The sequence below is a fragment of the Pleurodeles waltl genome, chromosome 7 (assembly GCF_031143425.1).
Source record: "Pleurodeles waltl isolate 20211129_DDA chromosome 7, aPleWal1.hap1.20221129, whole genome shotgun sequence".
Lineage (NCBI taxonomy): Eukaryota > Metazoa > Chordata > Amphibia > Caudata > Salamandridae > Pleurodeles > Pleurodeles waltl.
The window spans coordinates 170,320,087-170,328,835 of record NC_090446.1 but is presented as its reverse complement, the minus strand read 5'-3'; the positions used below and the strand labels follow the sequence as shown (position 1 = coordinate 170,328,835).

The 8,749-nt window shown below is 43.2% G+C and overlaps 1 protein-coding gene across 1 annotated transcript in view; it reads left to right on the top strand.

Annotated features, from left to right (window-relative positions):
- Window positions 1-706: 706 nt before the first annotated feature.
- The window catches only part of EYA2 (EYA transcriptional coactivator and phosphatase 2), a 270,278-nt gene continuing 262,235 nt past the window's right edge, over window positions 707-8,749 (top strand). The window contains exon 1 of the mRNA XM_069243467.1: window positions 707-1,222. The gene's annotated coding sequence lies outside the window, so the exon portion shown is untranslated. The remainder of the gene's footprint in view (window positions 1,223-8,749) is intronic.

The following is an 8,749-nucleotide window of genomic DNA, read 5'->3' as shown; positions in this document are numbered from 1 at the left end:
TCGGGCCAGAGGCTTATTATTTACCCTAAAAGTCGATTGCAACGTCTTTACCCTAAAAGTCGATTGCAACGTTACTTTATTTAAGATCAGCTGTTTTTAATTTTCATATCAACACAAAATGAGGAGCCCACTCAACATAAATCCCAGAGTTCGTGTGCCTTTGAAGTGTGTTGCTGTTCAACAGGTTAAAGAAGTGATTTGTTTTGATATCAGTTGATGATAAGCATATTAAATAGGCATAGGGCTATTTTAATTGCACAATTCTGCAGCTGCGTCTGTAAAGAGGTGTAAAACTGATATTAACGTGATGAACCTTTACCTAAGAGGTGTTAATATGTACAACAAAAATGAAAAAATTGTGAAGTAATACTGCTTCAAAATGTGCTGTACAATTTGCCTTTTTCTTGCTGCACAAATTAGATACTGCCGCATAACTCGGCCCTCCCCTGCCGCATAATTCCAGTGGCTGCACTTTTATTGTGGAGCATGAATCGGGGCTGGGAAATACTTTAATCCCACCACCTGGTTCTGTCCCGCTCTAGGGGCCCAGAGCTGCTTAAAGTGAGTCTTGATACTAAATCCTGGCACCCTTTGATCTCCCATAGATGCTTTTGTATCCACTGCCACTTGTTAGCTTCAAATATCGTTTAATTAATCACTTTCTATTCCGGGCCAATCCACGTGCAAGAAAGTGACGTCAGAACGGGAGGGTGGAAGTGCAAGGCGCGGACAGTGGAATGTCACTTTCCCAGTGCCAGAAAGACTCCCGGGTCCTTCCTAGTATCTGTGGGCTCCCCCGGCGCAGCAAGGGTTAACCGGCTAGCGTTGGGTCAGGTTCCGCGAGTCCTGCTGCGGAGTCAATCTTCATCGCCTTCCTCCCCCTCAGCAGCAGGAGTCCCGGCTCTTCCCCTGCTCGGAGCACGGACGGCAGACACCCACAAACACCTGAAAAACGGGCTGACGAAGAACCCCCCTTCCTCCCCGTCATCTAACCCCCTTCCATTTACTATCTACATTCGTGGGGTGAACAAAAACCCAAAACAAAGAGCATAAGTGCTGCTTTTTCTCCCAGCCTAAGGCGCTATGTAACCCTCTCCGGCGCTCTGTGTGGAGGAAGACTGCCCAGTCTGTGGTTTGAGACTTTTGTGTTTAGTGCCAGTTTTCCCGGTGACCTGGGCAGCGGCGAAGGCAGACAACGTGGAGCGCTTCCCTCAAGGCAGTGGTGAGTACAGGTTTATAGCGCGTGGTGCAACATTTCACGATTCACATACGTGTACACTGCCTGTTTTGTTTTTCAACTGAAAGTGAGTAAAAACAGTTTTAAAGGACACACTAGTGAAGGGATGAATGTATGAGGTTTATGGCAGGTATGTTTTGTTTTAGTTTTTTGTCTCTGTGCGTTTGAGTTCCCTGCTTGCGCGGTAGTCCGGCTGTGAGCGGTCCTTTCGACTGTTTACAAATACGGCTTTTTTTCCCTAAATGGCACGCGGAGGCACCATCTGTTTTGAATGTTGGGCTGTGGTGACCCTGTGTTCCTGTTGGCTGCTAAACCCACACCCCACGCTTTTTTCCCGGAGACACGAAGTGAACGGCATCACTTTTAATAAAACCACCCTTTAGTGCTCGGGGTCCATGCTCCAAACACTGGCTGCGCACGTGAATTAGCGATATATCGACGTTGCAGGTATTTGTGACAGGAGAGAAACATGTCTGTCTATTGGGTTTTTGCCTTTACTAATTAGTAGTTTTGCAGGCTTGAGGATTATTTAATGTTCAGGTTACACCTGGGAGGCACTACTGGGGAAGTTCACTAGTATTTAGGTGGCAAAGTGTGCTTCAGGTGTTATTGTTAAATGCAGGTGCACGATAGTGGATCTGTGGGGTGCGCTTCAGACTTCGCCCAGCACCCATGATGGTCTTCCCAAAAAACTGGGTGTGAAAGTCAATTGTTCAAAACTGTATGTCTGCACGAGGCTGTAATAAAAAATAGCAATCAATGTAATGATCATTACACTACTTGGCATACAGTGCTCATTGATGGCAACATCACAGACCGCCACCAAACATACACTTCCGAACATACACAAAAGTGTAGAAGGAAACTAGTTAAGCAGGACACGTAATTTCGTGCAACAATTCAGAGATCAAAGGACTGCGTGTTTTGGTAAAATTATCTGTAAAAACGATGAATGCAGTAACAGTTCCAATTATCTCATCTTTTACCAAAGGCACCATTTTACAGACTGGCCCAACAAAAGCCAGTTAGGCATTTTGTTCCCTTTAGTGATGGCTTCATTCACAAAAGCTGGTAATTTATAGATAAACGCAAGTAGTGTACAGACAGGGGTGGGGAGGCAGGTTGCTCGCGGCTCTGCTCGGTCTCACGTATTGTTTTTATTGCTTTCGGCTAGAATGTACACGCGTTGTATTACAATTGTTTGTTATCTCCAACAGCCAATGAGTGCAGTGCATTCAACTCGGCTCCAGGTATATGTGATTGGCTCAGCTCGGGTTTCTACCGAAAACCGATAAAGCCGAACACCTCAAAATGTGTGTTCAGTGAAAGAGGGGCGAGGGGGCTGGCAGGTTGATTTGCACGTGATTGCTTCTAGTGATTGGTAACGTAAAGTACGCCCACAGCATCGGCACAAGTACACACGAGACCGATTGTGCGCCTATTTGTAAATTACATTTATGACTCCGTTAATTCGCATTCAATTAATAACCGGAATGCCTTTTTAGAGTGTTATATGTGTTGCAGGGTTTCGGTAAAGCGCCACGGGCTGCTTCCAGTCGCCTCGGGGCGCTTTGCGAGGGGGCAGGTGCAAAGATTATTACACTGACTTGACAGCGAGTCCGTGTTGGTTGTGTGAGCCAGTCTGCATCACGGAGACACGTCAACCTTTCTGAAATGCTGACTTTAGGTAGCCAATGAACAGTCCATTTACAATTTGATAACGTTCTATTTACGTATGGATATCTACGTATGGTTTAATAAAAGAGCCCTATTCTTTGCTACTGGGCAGGGAGACAGTGCTATCACCATCATCATCTGCATTACAATGTGTTCTATTTAGTGTTAAAAGTCATTGACGTTTAATGATGCCATCACAATATGGACAGCGTCGGAAAACACGTCAATATACTTGTAAAGAGCAGATGTCCGCCATAATGGTGTGATTACCAGAGAAATAAACACGTTTATAGAGATTAAATGAGCTCTGCAAGTGGTATTAAAATGTTTGTACCAAAGATTGGACAGTTAAATTAGATGGGAAGAATGTGCAGCTGTGTGGAACGGAGGGGGTGGGGAGGTGGGGGTTGGTGCTTATTTGGGTGAACACAAGTGCAGTCTCGGTTTAGAGCACGTTTGCTTCCGGGAAGTGTCGGGGCTGTTCCTTTAAATACATTAAAGCAGTGCTGAGAAGTGCAGGTGCTTTCACTTTGAAATCAAGAACAGTGCAGGTACTCAGTAGTACTTCATTCAAAGCACTGGGAGGGGGCTGGTCCAAGAATACCTGTTTAGCACGGGACTAGACTACAACTCGTGCATGGGTGCTGCAAACTGCAGTCGACGTAAAATACATTAGTGAATGTTTATGTCTGTAGATGATCATGTGGATTTTTCAGATTTCTTACACGACTTTGTGACAATGGACCCTTACCCCAAAACATTTAACAAAGGGCATGTGAATTGCAGCAGAAGGATAAAAAAACGAAGAGCTGGTCATTATTTGGGTAAGACTTGCCCGTTGAGCCCCGACGGCAGAAAGGAGCCTCGGTAGGAACAGTCGACTCCTTAGCACACACACATTCACAATTTAAGGCTGAGGCAAAAAAATAATTTGCCTACAATCTCAGGCCTGATGCTTACGTGCCAAAGCGGGACTGAAACGCGTGGTTTCGAATCCCAAAGCTGAAGTTTAAACAGTAGGCCCGGTCGTGCAAATGAGTATGTTTGACACCGCTATTGTCAGTGGGGTAACGAGGATTGGGGGGGGAGGTCCTGTAGAGAACATGGAGCCCCCCATACTCACTCAGGAGCTCTCAGGCCAGGATGCTGTACTGAAGGCCCCCTGGAGCTCGCCCCCCCCCACCCCTACAACTTACCGCGGGGGCCTTTGTTACGCCACTGTCTTATACCAAACCGTACAAATCGCAGACTTTCGTTATAAACACACCTGCCTCATCAGTTCAAGCACAGTGGTTTACGGTGTACACAGTGGTCTGAAAAACAATGTGACAAGCAATATTTGAGTTGGGCCAGCTGTAATCATCGGACATTAGGTGTGTGTACCGGAAAGCGCTGTGGTGTCATATTAATGACAGACTGTGTGCTATAGAGGCGCCAATTACTAATATCACACTCCGTTTAGCTTCTTTTTGTTTTATAATTTTGGGGGGCTGCACATTAAAGCGTTTGTTACCATGAAGACTAAATATTCTCCGTCCTTAAATGCGGAATATACACACCTTTTACCCGAATACAGCCAAATTATAATACAATTAGTACGTTCCCCAGTAAACCCCACACAGTTAACACATTTATAATGTTTTTGCTACTTTCTAACGCCCTCATATCTACTTTACCCACAAATCTAATAACAAGTAAAGCAGCTCATCTGTAGTGCTTGCCGTGCATAAAGCGCCTTATTCTTTCCATTCTAAGGTCCCTCCCTTGCTTCACTGCTTGTTGAGCCAGCGCCTGGTTAAACGCTGAGTGCGTGCACGGAGCGTGCGTACGTTTAAAGCGCGTGCGTAGACCTGGGCATGCGCATGCATAGGCCTGTTTATTTAGTTCAGAAATACTGCGAGCAACTGCGACTCTTTTCAGCGCGCTCCAGGTAGAGCAGTAATAATTCTGACTAATAGTATTTTTCTTAACTCTTTTAAGTGCAACTCGTGACAGCTCCACAGGCCTTAACTCAAATGGGGAAAACCCTGCGCTGAAAATCATTGTACATGAAATAAAATTAAAAATCAACTTTTAAACTCGTTAATTCCAATGTATTTTTTTGTTAACAACAGTACTAGAAATTCTAGGTTCTGATTTATTTTCCGTATAACATACTACATACATTTAAATGTTCTTCTGTTGAAGCAAGTGGCAATGCCTGCCAAACGCTGCTTCGCGCAATTTCAAAGCAATTAGATTTTAGTTAAACAAACTACATAATTTTCAACCTGGAAGCAAGTGTTCCCAGGGTGTGTTAATAAGGAAGTAGATATAAAATTGCTATACACCCTATTAACACATAGTATGGTTACTGTAAAACGTCAGTTATATATAAAGTATTTAGTAACTGGGGAATAGACAGTTAGGAAGGGAACGTTGGAGAATTAAAAGGATCTGCTTCAAATTTTCCTGTCAAATCATTTAACGACTGCGCGCCAAATGCTGTCATCTATTACCCTGGAGTCACTATAGCGCTCTCTTTTTAAATATAAAATGTAATTTTTAATTCATGGTGTACTTTGTCGTCGCAGGTTTCTAGGGCAACAAATACGCCGGCTAAAGAACAGCAAATGAGTCGAATGTGATTTGTTTCTGAGAAAAAAAACTTCTAAGCCTCTGTGTTGTCAAACTTAAATTGGCGGGTTTTGTAAAACAAACTTATCCGCGCTTAACCCGAAGAAGAGTTTTCCTGGGAGCTTAGCAAACACCGCACTGTTGACAAAGGGAGACCCCTGCCCCAAACAGAGCTGGCATCTCTTTGTGCGCTGCAGTGCGGGCTGCAGGCCCCAATTAAAAGTCAATTGAGGGGCTGTGGGTCCTTCAGCACAGACAATGCCTTCTGGCTTTGTTTGCAGATCTTAACTCGTCAGAAGGTGTTTAACCAGCTCCATGTTTTAATCAGGTGAAGATAAACCCTAATTAGGTGTGGCATAATTGCATTGGCATTGTAGCGAGAATGCCGTGCCACCAAGACTTGGAGGGAGGTGCTGACACCTACTGAAGGGATTATTACCAATCTACAGGCTGACCTGCCTTTCTGTATGAAGTTTTAGCTACCTATTGCGCAGTTGGAGGAATATAAAAAACACATTAGGTGGCAGTGTCTGATTGGCTGTTGGGGGAGGGGTCTTTATTTTTTGAAAGTTTGCAAAATCTGACAACACAAAGTAGTCTGTGCTCGGATGTTGGGAAGGAAAACATTTTGTAAAACTACTTTTCAAATCCAAATAGCTTGTCCTTTTGAGGAATGATTTTGTGCACTACTTTATAGCATGGAGGGACACCACTGAGTGTCAAGAGGTCCACCATCAGAGTAAGACCGATTGTTCACTTTAAGTTCAGAGAGCAAAAAAGTGTCATTCATCTTTTACTTTTCTTTGTTAACCCTCCAGTTTGATCCCCCCCCCCCCCCCCCCCCCCCCTCCGGTGCAAATTGCGATTGAATCCATCTGTATTTTGGAACTGGTTTCTGAATTTGATAGTTGTATTTTTAGGGAGTGTTGGTTTCAGCTTTTATCAACTAATAAGTACAATTCACCATGTGTTTTCCCCCTGGTTATATGTGGTCAACTTCAATGAATAGATGTCCAGGCGACCAGATGCCACAAATGGATCAAATCAACGTCTTTTCATAATTGTTCAACTGGAATCCCCATGCAAAATAAACACATTAATGTGAAAAAGTATAGTGGATGTGAAAAAGAACACCAACACAAACAAATGTATGTGATTTATTAAATTTGCTTTTCTCTAGCATTCATTTACCTAGCTGTTGCACGATATTGTACGCAGTATATAGCCCCAAAACAGCAATTGTTTGTCAAAATGTTGACAACAGCCAAAACATTTCCAAAATATTGTGGCGCAAGTATCGAGGACTAAAATATCGAGGTTAGTGCATACTGGTAAAAAAAAGTATCAATTGGCTAGTCTTAATTCCACATTTATTTGCCTAGAGGAGATTTATGTATCATCAAGGTAAATATAAATGGAGTTAAGCAAGGTGTAAAGTAAACCAATACTTACCTACATGCAGGTACCTTCGCAATATTTTGGTTCTCAATATTTTAGCCTCGATATTCTGGTAGCATGGTGTTCTGGAGTCCCCAGCCATATGAGCAGCCACTAACAATGCCAAGCTCAGAAAAGCTGCAGGACTGATTGGAAACTGAGCACGGGCATTGGAAGATTGAAAGTAACGAACCCCTTGCCAGGGATGGCTTGTATTCCACAAGGCTTGGCTCTTGACGAGAATCAGCTCCATTAATGTCACAACTTGTATGGAAAATGTACTCAGCTTGGAGACAGCAACACTGAGAGAAAATTCATCAGAATGCAGAGTCCAAAGCATGTGGATGTTACTGCCTACAAGGTGGTCGTTACCCACATCTCGTGTGGCACATCCATCTAGACCCAGCTTTTGAGCAGATTGTTACTGCCTTATTTGGATTTATAAGTTTTTCATGCTGGTTGTGACATTAAAAGGACAGTAGGTTTTGGATATGATCAACCATTTGTCAGCTGGGACAATATTATTCCTCAAGCTCTACTGGCCTTTCAGCTAACCATCAGAGATGTCCATAAGTGATCTGATTTTACACAATCAAACTCTACTTTCCAATTAATACTACTTTGCATTCAGGGTCACGTAGATTTGATTTCCCCCTGATAAGCTTACTGCTGGCTGAAAAGTAAAGCCACCTGAAGGTCCCTGATACAACAGGGGCACGTGGCCAGGCTGAAAGAAGGAAGACATCACGTCCACAAGCAATTTGAGGTCATCTAGTTAATTCTCATAACTACTGCAAAAAACATGTCGACATAAGGTCCAAGTCGCCTCATGTTAGGGGTGACACACCACCAAGCACAGCCAGCATTTCACAACTACATTACACGCCAGCAGGTACTTATAAACATGCTGTTATCTAATTTGGAAACTGTCATTGTTTAACGAAATTGAATACATGGAGCTCTGGGGTCATAATACACAAACTTTATACTGGTGCGTAAACCAAGACAAATTGGTGTCAAACTATTTTGCACCTGTGTACAGCAGAAAGGAGCAAACAAAAATCGTCTCAGTCCATAAAGCTATGTTTTGTATAGCAAAATAAAAATGGTTTGTGAAACCTTTTCTTAACACATGTAACAGACCGTTGCAAAGAAATATCAGTCCATTCATAAAGTCATTAAATAAACAAACCGGGCATAGTGATCTTGCACAATGTTGCTGTTTATTAAAAATGACTAACCAAATGAGTCACATTTTTGACGTTTGTAAAGTGGAGATTTGTTTTGTTATTTATTGCTATCAAAATACACCACACATAGCGTGGAACGTGCGAGGCCTGCATTTGACCTTGGAACACATACTGTTTGGGCCAGTGTGTGTGCGTGTAGAAGCAGCAAACTTGTACAAAAGGTTGCACCGGCTCTTTTAATCCTTCGTGCAGAGTTTGTGCCATATGACAAGTATTCACTCTGACCGCACCTGCCTGCTTCTGAGAGGTGCGGGCACAGAAAACGAAAGTGTTGTGACCTTGCTAAACGGTGGCCTGGTTCTTGTTTGGGACATCGTGAAGCAACCAGAGACCTCTCAATTAATGCACTGCAATCATGGAAATCGAAAAAACCCTGCTTTTGTGGATGCGTCTTTTTTTTAGGCTGCCACGTTGACCTCTTGAATTCCTGAATTATCTGAATGGTTAATAAACATACACTTACTTCAGTCATGTACTTTATTTGGCTGTACAAAAACGAAGTAGACAAAATACTCCTGGGAGCCTGTTGACA